Here is a 19,694-nt window from a genome sequence, read left to right as displayed (position 1 = left end):
TGTTAAATTTTTTAAAATTATTATTAATTTGATTTGGGGTTAACTCTTTATTGCTCAGATCCTACTTTCTCAATGATGTTTTTAGAAAACTTCTAGCAGAAAGGGTGGATAAATGTATTCTTTGGTCAATAAATGACTACCACTTTGAGATAGGTTTTCTTCATAGGAAAATCTCCTTAAGAAATAGAATCAGTGAATGCATTCTTACTGAAAATTATTAAATTGTTTCTTAAGCATGACTCTTGAGCATTAGTTCAAATGAAAACAGATTTTGAAAGATATTTGATCAGAGGATCAACCAAATTCTGAAATATTCAATTTCATTTTATTTCTTTATCTTTAATTTCATTACAGATGTCTTATAAATGTGTGATTAAAAAAATGAAAAATTATGTCAGTAAGTAAAAATCCATCACCTCAGCTAGAAGTGAAGAGTATGTATCACCAGCCAGAGGCTGTGATCACCACCTCCAAAGACAATGAGCCTCAGTGAACTATAAGCCATTTCAGCAATTATAGCTGTTTCACTCACTGTTGTGCTCTGAGAACCTAGTTCAGTGCTTGGCACATACAAGCACTCAATATAAGTTGAAGAAATAACAAAATAAGTGGGGACAAAAACTGGTCCTCATCTGTCCTTAGTCCATTCAAGTTGCTATAACAAAAATACCATAGACTGGGTAGCTTAAACAACAAGCATGTAGCAAACATTTATTTATCACAGTTCTAGAGGCTGAGTGGTCTAAGATCAAGGCACTAGAGATTCAGCTTCTGGTGAGGACCAACTTCCCGGTTCATTGATGGCAATCTTTTCTCTGTGTCCTCATGTGTCAGAAGAAATAAGGAAACTCTTTGGGGTCTCCTTTGTAAGGGAACCAATCCCATTTATATAGTCTCCACTCTCATGACCTAATCACCACCCAGAGGTCTCAGCTTCCTATACTGTCACATTGGGGGTTAGGATTTTAACATGTGAGTTTTGGGGGCATATAACATCAGTCCATAACATCATACAACATTATACCTCTGTTATCCAGCATGCCTGCCACATAAAAGCTACTCAATATCTTATTGAATAGAATTATCCACACTTAAATGGTAAGGGGCTGAGAAGGCATGGTAAATGTATCTGAAGCCACATCTCAGAAAGATGTTTTGAAATCATTATGTTCAAGGCAGTGACTTGGTACTTTGCAGGTCAGTGAACACAGTCAGTATGTACTATGACATATGTTGGATTTGGAAGCTTACTCTGTCACCTACTAACCACGTGACCGGGGACAAGTCTTTTAGCCTCATATAATGTAAATCTGTGAAATGGGATTAAAATAACTCACCGAGATATGAAGATTAAATGGGAACTTTCATGGGAAAGTTTCTGCACAATGCTTGGCACAGAGGGATTGGGACACTCTCTTCTTCCCTTTATCTGAAGGAGTAGCTTTCCTTAAAATGTGGAATACTCATGAGATTATGAAAAAAAGAGTGAGGCTGAAGTTAGCGCCTTCCACCTTTATTTATTTTCTGTCTGTGACTTCTAGTTCTATTTCCTTACAGACAAATGTGAGTTATTACTCCTATTAGCACTGCTGAGCTGTTGCCACCATGCTAGAGCAAGCTGGACTCACTCTGAGTGTTGTTAAAAGCTCTGCCAGCTGAGTGCATCCTGGGTTTCCTTCACAAACTATAGAGTTTCTGACTATGGGAGCTCACAAGCACAGCATTAATCTTGAGCCCTAGCCTGAAGCTTTGGTCATGCCAATATGAGATTTGGCAGGACCATCACTGAAATAAAAGATTAAGTTAAAATAATATGCAGTTATCCAACCTAAGCCACTGACTAAGAGAAGAATCCATCTCTGATAAAGAACTGGCTATTTTATAATCAGCAAAGGAACCTTAACCAAGTTCATTCTGAAAATATTCTTCAGGTACTGATAAGTCAAAGGGAATACATTTTTTAAAAATTTATACTCCTGGATAAAGGAATTTATTATACTTTTATACTATAAGTTCAAGAATGATTTACTCACAATTTAGTAATAACTTTGTGAAAAGTACAGTAAAATGTGTGAGCAGTTTTAGTTATATATATTATTTGTTGGACTCTAAAGTATTCTACAGGTGTTTTGATATATGCCTGTTTGGGGTTAGCAATGTACTTTTCAGGATAAACATCACATAAGGATTACACATTTATCTTCTCACCAAAACAGGCTCCTCTAGTCCTCTAGTGTATGTAAATATCACTGGTCACCTTTTTCGCTTAAGCTAAATGTGATAGTTCTGACTTCACTCATTTGCTTTCACTTTCTAGCAGCCTCCCCGTGTTAGCCTTGCCACAAGGTCAGTCTTCTATTTGGTAGGTTTTATAAATCCTAAAAGTTCTAGTTCAAAAAAAGTTCTAATAAACCAAGCATGGATAATTTCATTCATTTCTTCTGAGGTTGCAGAATTTGCATCCATTTTTTCAGCAGCTGTCAAAACTCTTGCAAAAGCCTATGAACAGTCCACAAGGTTGATTAGCCTGCAACACTCTAGGTGCAATTTATATGCTATGCAGATGTCTGGGGTGATATTTGGAATGCACCCTTCTTTGCTTTTCAGTGCTTCATTCTTTAGATAATAGTAAGGATTGTTGAGTGCAGTATGGAGGGCAATTCATGGAGCAGCATCTAAATGCTCACGAAGGGCATGGGCAGCACTGAAGCGGACCACCTCATGGAGAGGCTGTGTCTCAGGAGGCAGAAGCTGTTCTCTCACTAGACAGTCATGAAGTTCACAATATTTTCTCTGAGTACTTCAAATTTGGTTTGCTTCTTACTTCCACTTGACTCCTTCATTTCCTGTAAAGACTTCTGAAGATGATAGAGGTCTGTCTTCTGAAGCCCCTTTGACTGACCCAGAAGCATCTTCTTCCTCTTTGGTTTCATCGAAGCTCTGAAACTGGGCCAGGAACTTCTCTATTCTCTTAGCTGTGCTGCCAAGGTGATTTTCACAAGAAGATTTAAAAACCTTTAAACATTCCTCAAGTATGGTCATCAGTTCATCGTTTGCCAACATCTTCAGCAGCTGCAAGACTGATGCATACTCCTCTGAATTCCGTATGTTCTTTTCTAAACATGTGCGGTACAACTCTCTGATCTGTCAACCTTGTGGATACTTGGGAAGAGAAGAGGTGAACTTATGAAGACATCTCAAAACCGGGAAGTAATTCCTATGATACACATGAAGGTTTTCTAGTAATAATTGTGTTTCCTCCTTCAAACATCTCTCATTGGTCAAGAGCGCAACTTGCTTTTCTATGTACCTCCTAAAAGATGGAAGATGTCTGATGTTTTCCCATTGATTGTTTGATAAAAAATTTATTCTTCTTTTGGCTTCTGGAAGATTACAGCACAGGACACTTAAGGACTGGGAATAGAAATGCTCTAATAGAGAAAGCTGGTCCTTTTATAAAGTTTTGAATTTAGAAATCATGATACAAAAAGATGTTCGTCAGAACCTGCAATGCTTTTTCATTTATTTTAAAGGGAAACTGAGTTGTAAGAAGTAGCTTATTGAGTACCATAGTCAGGTGCTCCTTGCAAGACAAAACTTGGAACAGTTCTATGCACAATAGAGATGATACTGCATGAGGAAACAATCGGCGGATGATAATAGATATGGCAATTCAAAAAATGAATATTAGTGAAAATTCATGCAGATGTTGACTGTTGATAATTATGAAGTCTTGCAGTACTTTTGTGGCAAAGCTTTCCATATCCTTTAAGATAACCACAACAGGAGGAGACTGCCATTGGCTAGAAGTAGTCCTCTTTTTGCTTGGCATTTTTGGGTCTGTCTTCTGTGTGACAGTCATATACCAACTGGAAAGTGAGTCCATTGAATAATGTATCTTTCTCTGGGTGAGCTGAACACTTTCCCCCTCTTTGGATTTTATATCTACACAGCAGTTCAACAATTGTGAGATCAACTTTTGCAAAAAGAATGTTTCATATCTGGACAGTCTTTAGTTTGCAATGAGACTACATATGGTGCGACTTTATTCTGAAGGGCCTCTGTTAGACTTCTGAATGTTAAATCATGATCTGTGACATTCACACCAAGAACAAGAGCAGCAGTTGGAATTTCTCTGAGTTTTATTTGACAGCCCAAGTCTCTTGAATTCTTCTGGAATCCAGAATGAGATTTTTGCAGAAATTCAATTAGATTGTCAAACAAGTTTTTATTTAATTCTTCTTGTAGTGGCTCATTTTCACATTTCATTTGCTGCCATATCAACTAAGTTCCAAATTGAAGCTTACTGTCCTTAGACTCATTTTTCCCTTTGTTAAAATAGTCCTCCATTGGCACAGAGATCTTTCTCTTTTTGGAGTTTGGCTTAAACACAAAACAGCCCTTAGACACTGAGGAAGTGGTTATGGTCCTACTGGCTCTGTGGATTCCGGATGCACCGGGAATACCTTTTGACTGTGATCCTGAGTGGAGAGTAGAAGAGTACAGGTTAAAGAGAGTACTGCAATTTCAGAACACTAGTGGATTCTATTGTCCTTTTGTGATTAGACTTATTTCAGGGTCATATCAGGTAGTCTCCTGATGGTACTTGATAGGACACTTTAAGTACATAGATGAGGGCACTAGCATTTTGAGCTGCATGGCCTGGTCTTACTGATTTCTTTTAGACCAGCATCTTTAGTGAAGGTACTTACCTCTTCTATCACATCCTTCCATGTAGCCCACTTCCCAGTTACGCTGGTGCACACCTAATATCCTAAAACCCAAGCCCATCTAATACATATACCCTCAGCTCATATACACCCTTTTTCTTTGGTCTTCCTACCTTTACATGTACTAGTTTATAATTTAGAATATTCTCACCATCTTTTTTCCCTAGGGGTATCTCTCACTTCCTTTGAGACTCTTGGTTCTTCCTCTGACCTCCCATAAGACACTCAGTTTATAGCTTTATAATAGATTTTGCTTGTTATGTCTTCCTATGTAGAGTTTTTACATGGCTGAATGTACACAGTGGTTAAGGAAATGAATCATAATAGATATTCAACAAATATAACAAATAGATATCAATAAATATTCAACAAATAGATATTGGACAAATATTATTCAACATAAGAGATATCAAACAAATATTTGTAAAATACATTAAGACAGTTTTTTTTTTTAAAGTTATATACCAATCTGGGGCATGAATTAGCGTAATTTGTGGGTACTGGGATGGGGAAAGGATAGTAAAGATATGGCTGAGGTAAGAAGATTGACTACATACCTCTCTCTAACTTCATGGGGTGGAGACTTTCTTCTTTGAAGTTTTATTTAAGACGGAGTCTTGCTCTGTTGCCCAGGCTAGAGTCAGTGGCGTGATCTCAGCTCACTGCAACCTCTGCCTCCCAGGTTCAAGCAATGCTGCCTCAGCCTCTTGAGTATTTGGGATTACAGGTGCCCGCCACCATGCCTGGCTAATTTTTGTATTTTCAGTAGAGGCGGGGTTTCACCATGTTGATGAGGCTGGTCTTGAATTCCTGACCTAAGGTGATCCAACTGCCTCAGCCTCCCAAAGTGCTGGGATACAGGTGTGAGTCACCATGCCTAGCCCTGATGTTTTAACATATGATAAAAATCAAGATCAACACTGACATTGTCCTAAATATCATCTATCAACCTCTTATGAAATAGCAGTCACATTGCCAGTTAGTTTATCTCATTCTAAGCCACTACTTAAATTGTAAATAGTAATTCGTGTGAATTTGCCTACGGTTTTATGGTTTCCTAAGTGCATGTATATTCTGTGATCATTGAAATTAGTATTGTATAATGGTTAACTGCACAGACTTCAACTTTCCTTGAATTCTAATCCTGGCTGTATCATTTATTGATTTTTAACCTTGGGCAAGTCTATTAACTTCCCGGAAACTCTGTTTCCTTGACCACAAAATAGAGATAGAACATTTCTTATGGGGCTGTTGTGTTTAAGAGTGGGTCTCTAATACACACTACATATGTTGCATTTATTTTTTATTCACAGGAAGCAACAGGAAGTTGTGTTTATGAGTAGATCTCTAATACACACTACATATGTTGCATTTATTTTTGATTCACAGGAAGCACAGGAAGCAATTAAAAATGTTAATGATAACGTGGATAATCACCTTTTTTGAATTTCACATACAAGTCTGTGAAATAAGAGGAGATTTTATTATCCTCCACTTAGTGGATAGAGAAATTGAGACTGTTACCATTAAACTTCTAGTGCTTAAGTAACTTTCCCGAAGACCCAATTACAACTTGAAGGTAGAAATTTTATCCCAGGTTTTCAGATTCAGAATTCAGCATTTTCCCACTGTAATAGATTCCCTACAACCTAAAATAATGTCTCATTGTTCTTTCTTTGGTTTACTGCTCTTTGTAGACTCGGCTTAAGTTTGTGAAAGGCAAGTGTGAGGGAAAGGAGAGATTTGTGTTTAAATGAAATGCAGGTATGAAAAAAAATGAATTTAACTGTTCATCCCTACTGAGCAAGTTTGAAGAAAAGAAATTTTCCTATTCTCTGCAAACTATTCCCAGTTACCATGAACAGTCAGTGAAAAAAAAAAAAATTGGCTCCATTACTTTATTAAGCATCTTTTGAAAGGATATCAAAAGAACTTCATTTATAAAATCTTGTAAAGGTATGAAAACATTACCAACTACAAAGATAAATGGTTGAAATGAAATGGGAACTGATCTTTTTTGACAAGAATTTCAGTTTGATAACCCTGGCTGTTTTTCCCTTAAATGTACCTTCTGAGGATTTGGCATTAATCAAACCACATTTTAAATATACTGTTACATTAAGGAATGCACATTTGTCCTCAGAGATAATGTTCAGTCTTTTTTACTCTTTATCAAAGCACATTTTAATTGACTGGGAAATTAAGAAATACATTTCCTGCATATAATATGGAGAGATATGTTCACAAAAATAAATATTATAAAAAGGGGTTTATACCAAAAATGTACAGCTAGATCTAGTTGCAGAGCTATACAACTTGGCTCTGTTTGAGACTACATCTAGTTTAATGTAACTTGGATCAGTTTTAGCAACTAGCTAGCACTGTAGAGAAGACATCAGGATTTTATACACACATATATACACACATTGTGTATATACAGATATATATATACACACACATATATATTTGAAGAGAAGCTATATATATATATATATATATATATATATATATATATATATAGCAGCAATGTTTACCCTCTTGACCAGGAACATTAGATGCATCCGTATATTAAAGTGTGACATGGAAGTAGCTCCTGTCCGAAAACCGTCCTCAGTCTGTTAAGCCGTGTTGATCTCAGAGAGGTGATGGAGAAAAGAGAAGTCATCCCTCATTCTAAGACTTTTACTAAAAAGACTCCACATCCAGGGCATGGTAGTATATATCATAATTTTATTTTTAAAAGAGAGAGAAATGGCAGAAATAAAACTTTGCTCTTCTTGCTTTTAAAGATCAGAAATTCTAATCAGTTATGTTGAAAATTAAATAATAAATAAAAATAATAGCATCAATGATTTATATTTGTATCATGCTTTACCGTTTTCAAAGTGTATTTATACCCACCATTTCAAGTGATCCTCACACCAACACTGTTAAGCAGGATTTAAGTCAACACTACTCTGCTAAGATATGACTAATGAAGTAGAAACTATTACTAGTTCCATTTTACAGATAACATTTTTTAAAATGAGTTTCTGAGAGGTCAGATGATGTGCCCAAAGTTATGCTAATAAGTGGTCCAGCTTAAATGTGAATCCATTCAACTTGAATCAGAGTATGGTATTGGCTCCATTGGACAGTGAGATTGCTAAATCCCACTGCGCTCGTTGGCATGGAAAGCCTAGAAGTCAGCAAAAGTCATTTCTCTTGTAAGTCAAAATGGCATACCCAGATTTTGACACTTTTCAAATTAAATGCTTTTCTATGTTACCATTGCTTATTGTTCATTTCTTTACCACATAGCACCCAGTATAGAATAGCATACAGTACATTTGGTTAACTATCCATCTGTCTCTTGAAACTTGAGTTACACACACAATTCAGGGCAAGGGCCTAACAGTTTATCATGTGTTCCCATTACAAGATTTAATATAGTAATTTCTGATTCTCTTTCCAGCCTTAAGATGGCATCCAGCCAGAAGCTGAATGTTCCTCTACCTTCAGTAGACAGTTTACAACCTGAACCCCTCCAAGCATTAGTCCTTGCTCTGACTTGAGAGTCAGCTCACACTCAGAATTCTGAGTTTTATGCCTATTTTTAAAGCTGAGGACTCCTCTTCCTGAGTTTTCCTACCTTTCAGCAGGAGCAAGGTGTATTAGTCTGTTCTCATGCTGCTAATAAAGACATACCTGAGACTGGATCATTTATAAGGGAAAGAGGTTTAATGGATTCACAGTTCCACATGACTGGGGAGGCCTCACAATCAGGTGGAAGGCAAATGAGGAGCAAAGTCACATCTTACATGGTGGCAGGCAAGAGAGCTTGTGCAGGGGAGCTCCCATTTATAAAATCATCAGATCTCGTGAGATTTATTCACTACCACAAGAACGGTATGGGGGAAAGTGCTCCAGTGATTCAGTTATCTCCACCTGACCCCATCTTTGACACGTGAAGATTATTAAAATTCAAGGTGAGATTTTGTTGGGCACCCAGCCAAACCATATCACAAGGGAACTTCTCTCTGCCTCCTTATTGACTCTTCTCCATAGCAGTCTGCACCTGTTAATCACTTCAAGAATGAACATCTTACCATCATTCATGTTGCCTTTGGAATTATACAAGTTGATTATCCTGCTGGTGGCGCTGTGGTGGAAGCATTCTGAAAACAGGCACATTTCCACACTAGGTAATGTTCTAGGTAATGTGAATCTCATGGCTGTTACACAAAGAGGTAAATAGAGGCGGCGCCTTCCACTGTGTGCTTTAATCATTCAAACTGCCGCCCATTGCTGATATTGGGCACTTGGGCTGTTTCTTCCTAATTCATTCGTCTCCGTATTTTTCATTTGATACCCTTTTCCTTCTGATCTAATGTCTCTAGTCACTAAATTTACTTTCTCACAGTCCACTGATACCTATAACTTATCTCTACTGCAATTTACGTTTACTTTTCATCCCTTAAATCTGCTGATTTCTTCATCCACTTGCTTAACAAATATTCAAAGGTTCAAAATGATTTGACTTCTAAAAATTAGTAAACTTTACTTTTAGAGAATGTTTAGGTTCACAGCAAAACTGAGCAGAAGGTACAGTGATTTCCCATATATCACCTAACAACAGTTGTACATAGTCTCTTCCTCTATTGATGCCCTGCACCACAGAAATACATTTGTTACAGTCAATGGACCTACATTGAGACATTGTTACCACCTGAGGTCCATAGTTTACTAGGGTTCACTCCTGGTCTTGTACATTCTATGGGTTTTGACAAATATATGATGGCATGTGTGTGCCATGGTGCCATGGTAATATTGTACAGAATAGTTTCATTGCCCTAAAAATCCTCTGTGCCCTGCCTATTCATCCCTCCCTCCCTCTTAATCCCTGCCAGCCACTGATCTTTGTACTGTCTCCAGAGATTTGCTTCTTCCCGAGTGTCATACCGGTGAAATAAACAGTATGTAACCTTTTCAGATTGGCTCTTTCCACTTAATAATAGGCATTTAAGGTTCCTTTATGTCTTTTCATGACTTAATAGCTCATTTTTATTAGTGAATTGTGAATGAATTCCGTTTTCTGTATCTACCACAGTCTATGTATCCATTCATCTACTGAAGGACATCTTGGTTGCTTCCAAGTTTGGCAATTATGAGTAAAATTTTTTTTAAAAAACATCAAATAGGGGCCTGACACTCTGCTGGATACTGTTCCATAGACTCTCTTAATGATTCTCTGACTCCTCAAGATGGTTAACTATTTGGAGAAGTAAGGCTCAGAGAAGTTAAGTGACATGACCCAAATCACCAAGTTGGTGAATATAATTGTCAGGACTCAAACTCCATGTATTTTAATACAAAGTCCACAATTTCATCATCTGCCTAGGGGAGGGGATGCATACCTCCCTACCACTCTCCCTTGCTAATGCTAGACGTTGCTGGTTAGCTACAACATACTTGCTTGTGAAGCCTAATTCAATACAAGCTGTCAATATTAATCAATTATCATTGGCATACATGATGAAACCTAATTGGCAGCCTTGCCATGACCATGGCATAAGCATTCAATCTTTGACAACATTTTGGCTAACACCAATGAAGTATGGATTTTATTATTAATATAACAGCCTAATTCAGGAAGAAACTATATATCCTTATGGTCCTTTTATAACTTTATGGTACGTTAGTAATGATTCCTTAATTCTGTTAAATTATTGAAATCCAATTCTTACTAGCCTTCTTCACTCCTATCTTCATGCCTATGCCTCACTACAGGCTGAATGTTCTAACACTGGACCTTTTTCCTTTACATGCAAATGCTTCCCACATATGCAAGTAGGAGTCGAGCTTCAGTTACCAATGCATGTGGAAGAAAGTGCCCATTATCATTAGGATTGTAGACCAGCAGACAGACATTGGAAAGCACATACATTCTAGACTGTTGTGTGTTGACAGATTTTTACTTTTCCTTGAGGTTCTCAGTATATCAATGCCACCTAATTTTATATTTTCTGCTTTTAATCTATGACTCCAATCATGTCACTTACTGGGAAGGATTATAGTTTTGATGTCTGGGTTTATTTAAATCTCAGATATTTCTATTGGAAGCCCAGTATTTTCTATACCATGCAACAGTTTGCTATGAAATGAGCAGCTTAAAACATTATACATTTATTATCTCATAGTTATGGATCAGGACTACAGGAACAGCTTAACTGTGACCTCTGCTCAGGGACCTACAAGACTAAATTCAAGCTGTTAGCCAGGCTTCATTGTTATTCACAGACTTGAATAGTGAAGAATCTGCTTCAAGCCTACTCAGGTTGTTAGCAGAATTGCAAGTGAGTCTGTCATGAGAGAGTTTTACATGATATAACTTAGTCAAGGGAGCAATATTTCATAATATTTTTTATGTTCTATTGGTTAGGAGCAATTCACAGATTCTGTTCACTCAAGGGGAGAGGATCATACAAAGACCTGAATATCTAGAAGAGGGGAGCATGGGACCACCTCAGTCTGTCTACCCCAAGAAAGTAGTTTAGGGTGATAGGAATAGAACCAATGAGACTCCAAAATATGAAATATTATTTGGAGAAACCTAGAATAGATCCTGATGACAACATGACCCAGAATGCCTGGGGAAAAGCAAAGTGTATGTGCATTCCCATGAATGACCGCTAGGTGCCAGCTACCATTCCGAGAAGGAGAATTCAAAGACAAGCACATTCTTCTCTCAGGATGACATTGTCTAGACCGGCAAATAAACAAACACAATAAATAGCAAAGCAGGATGTGATAAGTGCTATGATAAAAGTAGGTAAAATTACTATAGAAGCAAAGAGAAGGGAGATGTGATAGGCTAACAATAACCATAATGAAAGGTTTCCTAGAATAGGTAATATTGGGCTCTGTTTTTAAGAACAGAAAGAAGTTAGATCAACGTATAAAGTAGGTGTGTGTGAGTGTGTGCATGTGTGTGTTTCTTGTATGGAACAGACAAATGTAAAATAACTAAATACAGAAGGAGTAACATGAGTAGAGCAAAATTCTGAAATAACTGGATATATTCAACAAAAATCTATAATCAATATGGCTCAAATACAGAGTGCTCTAGGGAGTGGAAAGTAAGGTTAGAAAGGTCAGTGAGAGCATAGTGAAGAACAGCACTGCTGGAATATGCCAGACCATTGGGTCCAGACTTTATTTTCAGAGAGTGGGAAATATTTAAAACATTTCACCAGATAAGATGTATATTGTACGTATGAAGTTCCCCTTCGTCCAGAAATTTTTCTTCTAAAACTTAAGGAAATAGCTTGAACAAGTGCACAAGAAAGTTGATGTAAGAATGTTTCTAATTATTTTTTACAAAAACGTGAAAAGTTGAAAATAATTGCATAGGAGGGTTTTAAAATACAGTATGTTATATCCATTGGGTGGACTATTGTATAGATCTTGTGATGACATGGAAAGATATCTGTAGTATGTCATTAAATAGAGAAAGCAGATTACAGAAAAATATGAAGAGTACAATTTTAGCAGTCTAACCACATGTAATTTTAGATGCATTAAAAATATGGAATGATAACATTCAAATCATTCGACATCCTCAGAAATTATATCCTTTTCATATGTTTCTGTTTGGTTTGAAGTTTTTACAATGAGCAAAAGCAATACAGGCATACCCATTTGGAAAAAGAATTTTATATCAGAAACATCACTGTAGCATATTGTAGGGATTGATATGGAAGAGTTTGTTAGAGCAAAAATTGAAGGCACTGTAACAAAGATACACAAATTATAGTGTTTCTGACAGATAAATTGATTTTCCTGTCATGTAACAACTCAAGTAGCATCCAGTTCTGTGTCCACAAATCCACCAGGGTCCCAAGCTAACAGGGCAGGTGTCCTTTCCCCAAAACTGGTGTACAAGATTTTCCAGTTCTTGCCATTTCCAGAAAATGGGAAGGAAAAGGGAGAAAAGAGTCCAGGACAAGATTCTTTTGCTGAAATGACTTGGATCCTGTACACATCACTTCCTCTTATGTCTTATTAGTAAGGAGTTAGTTATGGAATTAACTGCGGGCTGGAGGAAGGGTTGACAATCAGCAATCTGCCACAAGGAGCAAAAAACTCTAAATGGGGGAGATTGTTTTGCAGCTTGATGTAATCATCAGGCTAAAAGATGAGTTTGTGCTTTTGTTGTTATTCCTTATTTTTAAATGAGCTTCAGGTGCATATAATTGGATTAATTATATTCCTTGTTTCAAAATATATGTTCATCGTTGGTTTATACAAGGTTCTCACTTGTTTGTTTGTTTATTATAAAATACATTGCTGCCCTAAGTAAAAATGAAATTGGTTGGGTTTTGCCACATAATAAATCATTCAAAACTCAGTGGCTTCAAGTAACAATGATTTATTGGTTCATGATTTTGTGGGCTGGCAATTCACCTGGGCTCACCTGGGTCATTCCTCTGATCTGGGCAGGTTTGGCTGGATAGTCTGAGATAGCCTTGTTCACAGTTGTCTGGAAGTTGTTGTGGACTATTGGTTAATAGTCAGCTGGGGTTACAGAGGTGGTGGCGCCAGGTTTTTCTACCAGGCTAGCTCAAGTGTGTTCACATGATAATGACTGTAGTGTTCCTAGGAACAGCAAGAGAGAGCTAGCTCGATGTGCAAGCACATTCCAAGTCAGTGTCTATCATGTTTGCTCTTACCCCTTGGTCAAAGCAAGTCATTTTGCAAGCCCATAGCCAGTGTGGAAGAATATCAAGGGTGTGGATACACAGAGGTATGGACACCTTAGAGCCATTACTACAGCAACCTACATAATGGAAATCCTGTATCTACACATGTGGTCCTCCCCCATACTAATAGCTCTTACTATATTGTACGTAATCATAAGTTATTCACTTGACTATTGTATAATATTCCACTATATCCCATTGAATTAATATACCATATTTTATTTATCCTATGACATGGGGATGGTATTTGGGTCATATACAATTTTTTTTGCTACTATAGACAGTACCACTGTGAACATTATTGGACATGTCTTCTCTTACACATATAAAAATATTTTTCCTTGGGTATATCTAGGGGTGAGATCATGAATATCAAATGTTGTGAAGTAATACCAAATTATTTTCCAAAGTGGTTATACCAATTTACATTCTCACCAGCAAAGTATAAAAGATCCTATTGATCCACAATTCTCCATAACTGAGCATAATATTCAAAGCCTTCTTAAGTTTTGCAGTGAGATGAATACAAAATCATGCCTCACTGTGACGTTGATGACAGCGATCACATAAACTGCCCTTGGTCCTGACCCTTAACAGCAAGACACTAGAGCCTGTTTGATTTCCTGGTCCTAATTCTCCTCCATCTCAACTCCATCTTCTCTGGTTTCTCTGACACCCTCTGTGATTTAAGGCTCACAAGGCCCCATGACCACCCCCAATATAGCTACAACATAAAGTTCCTTCCAAATCTGAAATTCTTCTTTTTAAAATTTCTTTTCTTTCAAAACTTTCTTTCTCCGGCAAAACAACAGGAGGTTTGGAATTGGACAAGCCTGGTATGAATTGCACCTCCTGTACTTAACTAGCTGTGTAACCTTTAACAATTTACTTAAAAATATTTCTATGCTCCAGCTTTCTCCTACGTAAAACAAACATAACAATTCTCATTTTTTGTGAGCACTACATGTGGTGACATATGCAAAGAGGCATGCAACAAACGGGTGCTCCAATTTGGAAGTGCTGCTGATGACTCGGCACACCCTCCTGCTGGGTTCTTGGTTGAAGGAACCAGCCTACTACAGCATCAAGATTAGATAGACTAGCGTTGCCTGAGGTTAAATAGCTATTTCAGTATTCATTCATGTCAAATAAAATTGTGGCTCTCAAAATGATAGTCAGATCTAACAAATTCATTCAGCTAATTTTTGGACAAAGTCTCAATGATGATAATGTAGATCATTAATCACTACTCTACCTGCACATGAAATAGGACAGATCTCAGTGTCAGGCATTTTCACAACTAGCATTAACAGCAAGGAAAACACAGTGATTAAGGTCCTTCAGTGCTGTTTTGCTCCAAGGAAGTGAGGAGGCCCGGGGGGATATATCAGGAAGTGTGTGTCCCCTAAGGGTCAGGAGACATGTCTTGCAAACCTGGCTCTGCTATGAGCATATCGGGTGATTGTAAAAATATGTTGACTTCTCTGGGTCAGAATTTCCTGAGAACATTGACAAACACACATTTGATAAGTGTTTGTTGAGTTGAAGTGAATTGTATCTGAAAAATGCCAATGTTGGACTAAGCCATCCCCAGTATTCCTGAGGAACCCCTACACTTTCACACCTCATTTGAAGCAGCAACTTCTGCATGAAGTCTTTTCTGACTGCTCCAGAGTGGCAAGGCCCTATTCAGGAGCACAGAGCCTCCCATTAAAGATCTTTTCAAAGGACTCAAGACCATAAAGTGGTCCAATGATGTTTATGGGAGATACAAAGGTGGCCGTAGTTTCCCAAGAATGCACACTTATATCGCAAATGTCCGTTAGAGGCTGGGAATTTATGTATGGCCTGGATCCTGTGAATGGCTCGTGGTGAGTGAGGTACAAGCCCCTTTGCTGCATTCTACACCACTCTGCCTGATGTTACATGGATCTGCCTTAGGGATGAGTGGCTCTTCTCTGGGATAATCTCATTATTTGAAGTTAAGTCAGACACTGATGCTACAGAAACTTTGATTTGTGTTTAGAATATTTGTGTTAGAGGAATTGTTTAAAGGTTTGTCATTTTAACAGACCAAAACCCAGATAGGCATAAAAAGAACATTAAAGCATAACTATATTTCCTCAATATAGCACAATGCAATAAGGTTCTGAACCTGTAGCTCAAGACTAATTCCAGCTCTTCTACTGACAGCATGTATAATTTTCAGTGAATCACCCGTTTTCTGAGCCTCAGTTTCCTCACTTAGAAAACGTAGATAATAATATCTGTTCTGCTTCTTTTGTGGAAACATTTGAAACTCAGGGAGATAATGTAGTGGTGTTGCATTGGAAGTTGTTGTTACCTTGAATCATCTCCATCTGTCTCTGCAGTGGTTCTGGGTCCCCAGTTCATGGGAGCCCTCACTAATCTTTAACTGATGGGATACTGTCATAGCCATCATCTGGATACTTTGTGTTTACACAGCACTTACTCAGAGGAGCTGAAGGCAATGGGGCTTCTCTTCTGCACAATCCCTAGGGGTACTCTCATCCTGTAATGGCTCAGAGCTTGGACATATTTTGCAAGATAATCAGCTCAAACTCTCTTCAGCTTGGTTTCAGCCCATTTCCCCCTGCCACATTCCCCAGGACCAAACTTCTGTCTCCAACAGTGGGGAGAGCAAGACTAGTGCCAGATTATCTAATTACAGAAGCTAAGACTATTGCTGCCATACATGATGCAAATATATTTTGATCAAGGCCCTAATACTGTTTTCTGGGATGTCACATTGCATTAGTAATATGCAGCCTTTTCTCCACCACGTGGCACGGGATGCTCACTGTCCCTTAAGGTGGAACCAGAGAGCTACATTCTGACTGTGATATGAAGGATACTTTTGTTCCTTTGCAGACATATACCATAGTGATTAAGAATATATATTTTGGATTCCAAGGGATTTGAGTTAGAACCCTATCTTTGCTATTTGTTCATTAGATAACCTTCCACAAGTCACTAAACTTCAGTTACTTTTTATGTACAATGAGCTAATAATATATACCCTCACAGGACTGTAAGGAGTATTAAGTTACCTAATTTATGTAAAGTATTTAATACAGTACTTGGCCCATAGAAAGAGCTCAATCTTAGTATGTATAATTATTACTATATTATCATGTAACTTATATGATCTCATTCCCAATTTTGGTTTCTGTTATATTTAAATCCAGTTTACTTTGTTAATTAATTGAACAATCACATATATGCCTTCTTGACGGGAAGTCTGATATCATCTCTTGAGTACTATTCTGGTATTCCATGTCTCTGCTATGAATTGTTCAAGAACTTTGAAGTGTATAAAAATCAAGAAAGGGCCAGGCGCAGTGGCTCACACCTGTAAACCCAGCACTTTAGGGGGCCAAAGGAGGCAGATCACCTGAGGTTAGGAGTTTGAGAACAGCCTGGCCAACATGGTGAAACTCCATCTCTATCAAACATACAGAAATTAGTTGGGCGTGGTGGTGGGCATCTGTAATCCCAGCTACTCGGGAGGCTGAGGCAGGAGAATTGCTTGAACCTGGGAGGTGGAGGTTGCAGTGAGCTGGGATTGCACTATTGCACTCTAGCCTGGGCAACAAGAGTGAGACCCCATCTCAAAAAAAAAAAAAATCAAGAAAGATAACCAGGCTGGGCACGGTGCCTCATGCCTGTAAATCCCAGCACTTTAGGAGGCCAAGGTGGGAGGATCACTAGAGCCCAGGAATTGGAGACCAACCTGGGAAACATAGCAAGACCCCAATTCTTTTAAAAAAAAAAAAAAGAAGAAGGAGAAGAAGAGGAAGAGAAAGAATAATAATTAGCTGAACATGGTGGCACCCACTTGTCGTTCTATCTATTCAGGAGGCTGAGGTGGAAGGTTCATTTGTGCACAGGAGTTTGAGGCTGCAGTGAGCTATGATTGTGCCACTATATTCCAGCCTAGGCAATGGAACAAGACCACATCTCTGGGGTAAAAAAAAGAAAGAACTCACCTGTCATGGCTTCTGGCAGCTGGTTTTGCACAGCCTGAGATTGCCCAGTGCCATAAGGATGAATGTCCTTGTGAACCCATCTTGGGATTCTTCACCCTCCATCACATTCTCACCATTTCCCCTCCTCTGAATTGCAAGGTGGAGGGGCTGACTAGGGGACTAAGGAATTCCCGGGTCTCTCTGTCATCTGGCTTCTAACTGGCTTCAGCCGATAGAAGGCACTGGGAGGAGATTAGGAGAAAGTGAAAGGAGCAGTCAGGCTGTTTCTCTCCCTTCCTCTTTGCCTCAGGCTCTTGGATCAGATAACACTTCTTATTTTCTTCATAACTTTCCCTGCTATTTCTGATCTCTGGATCATCCCACAATCATCTGCCTGACTCTTTAGCTACACACCCATCTGCATAACAAATCCTCCACATTAAATTCTGTCTATCATAAAGACTGGAAGTGGTTTCTATTTGTCTGGTTAGACCCCTACTGTTATAATTTGCTGGATTCCCTGCTAGTACTGTGGGGGCCTCCTATATTCACTCCAAGATTATAGCTTTCATTTTCCACATGTAGATGCTCATCTCGATTACATAAACGTGATACTAAGTCAGAGTTCCTGAGACCTGAGGAGACGCCAGTCTTATGATTGCATAACTAAGTGATGTCACCAGCCAAGAGCTCTTCTAAGGGACCAGCTAATACTGGTTACTGAAAATGAAACTGCACCTCCTCCTTGACCCATGCAGTGTTTAATCAGAGATGGTTTAATCACATATCACTCTATGCTATCACAATTCCCTGTTCATACTTCTGTTGCAGCACTCGACACTTTATCACTGTGTGTGTGTGTGCGCGTATGTGCCTTAGTTTATCAATGCACATCTGGTGGAAAATGAGCCCCTTGAACATTGGGATTATATCTGTATCCCATGAGTCTATCACAATGCCTACCTCAAAGGAGGTATTCATTATATGTTTAATAAATAAAGGAAAAAATAAACAACTGAGTGACATTCATTAACTAATGAGTAGAGGAATGAAAGAATAGATGAATAAATGAATGAAATTCAAGGAAACAAATGAAAGGGGAAGACAGGGGCATGCAGGATGCCTAAGGAAGTCACAGCATGGAGGTTCCAAGTCTGATATTGTTGATGCTCATGCTTTAATATCCCACCCCAGAGGCCTGCATCACAAGTGTTTGAAAGAACAAATGAGAAATATGAAACCCCTTTTTAAAAGTTATGAGAGCTTTCCAAAATTATAAAACTGCAATTCAAGTCATGCTCCCCCAGTCTGCCTCCTCTGCTGGCTCCACCCCACTCAGCTGTCTCTCAAGGAAGGAGGGCAGGGGGCTAGCAGGAGACTGGTAACTAGGGATTGTCTACTAAGCCCTTCAGTCCTCACCACAGAGATGGCTGGGGGTGTCCTCTGTACTTTACAGATGATGAGATGTGCATAGAAAAAGAGACTTTAAAAGAAATTGTCCAAGATTCCCTAACTAGTAAATGGTCCAATTTGGATTTGCACTCAGATCTCTGCAAAACCCAGAGAGTCGTTTTCCTACCCCAGTAAGCTGCCTTTACTGCAATGTGCGGAGATGTGATTTATCTATGCAGCTCAGCGGAGGGATGTGGCTGGCTGACTAGATATTACTAGACAGGGGACACTGCTTTGGAAAATGATGTACTCCATGAAATTGAAAATGGGAAATAATATATATACCAGAGATTTCTACCAGGTAGCTACTAAAAACCTCAGCAACAGAAGTGTACAGGCATACACTGTCTTTTAACAGTTTAATCCTCTTTTAGGTGTTTTTTTTTTTTAGGCCAGTTGAATTTATCCTGGAGAAGCTGCCTGTGTTCCACCTGTCACCCCCTGGATTCCACAGCACCTGCCTCAGGAAGGTGCCCCTATCTATATCTGTTCCTTCCATGTTTGCCTGTATTTACAGGGTATTGGTCAGGGGACAAATGCCCAGACCGCTGTAAATGCTCTTCATCATTTCCTCACTCCCACTCTCATTCCCTCTTGTGCTAATTTGCCCACTGGTGCAGATCTTGCAGCAGTCTATGGTGATGGAGAAATCAGCCATTCATTCTATTGCTCCCTTACCCATTCATTCATTTGTTCCATCAAGTCCTCCTATGCCCTGGAGGTACACAGCACCAGTGGAGCAGGCAAACTTGGACACAGATAATTATGATATCATATTCAAA

The 19,694-nt window shown here is 38.6% G+C and overlaps 1 protein-coding gene and 1 pseudogene across 1 annotated transcript in view; one reads left to right on the top strand and one right to left on the bottom strand.

The window, feature by feature from the left end:
- Positions 1-19,694, top strand: part of TENM4 (teneurin transmembrane protein 4) — a 3,098,737-nt gene that overhangs the window by 1,738,587 nt on the left and 1,340,456 nt on the right. The window lies entirely within an intron of this gene.
- On the bottom strand, positions 1,941-17,760 carry LOC126935684 (origin recognition complex subunit 3-like; annotated as a pseudogene).

This window comes from Macaca thibetana, chromosome 14 (genome assembly GCF_024542745.1).
Source record: "Macaca thibetana thibetana isolate TM-01 chromosome 14, ASM2454274v1, whole genome shotgun sequence".
Lineage (NCBI taxonomy): Eukaryota > Metazoa > Chordata > Mammalia > Primates > Cercopithecidae > Macaca > Macaca thibetana.
This window is presented reverse-complemented; position numbering and strand designations above follow the sequence as displayed.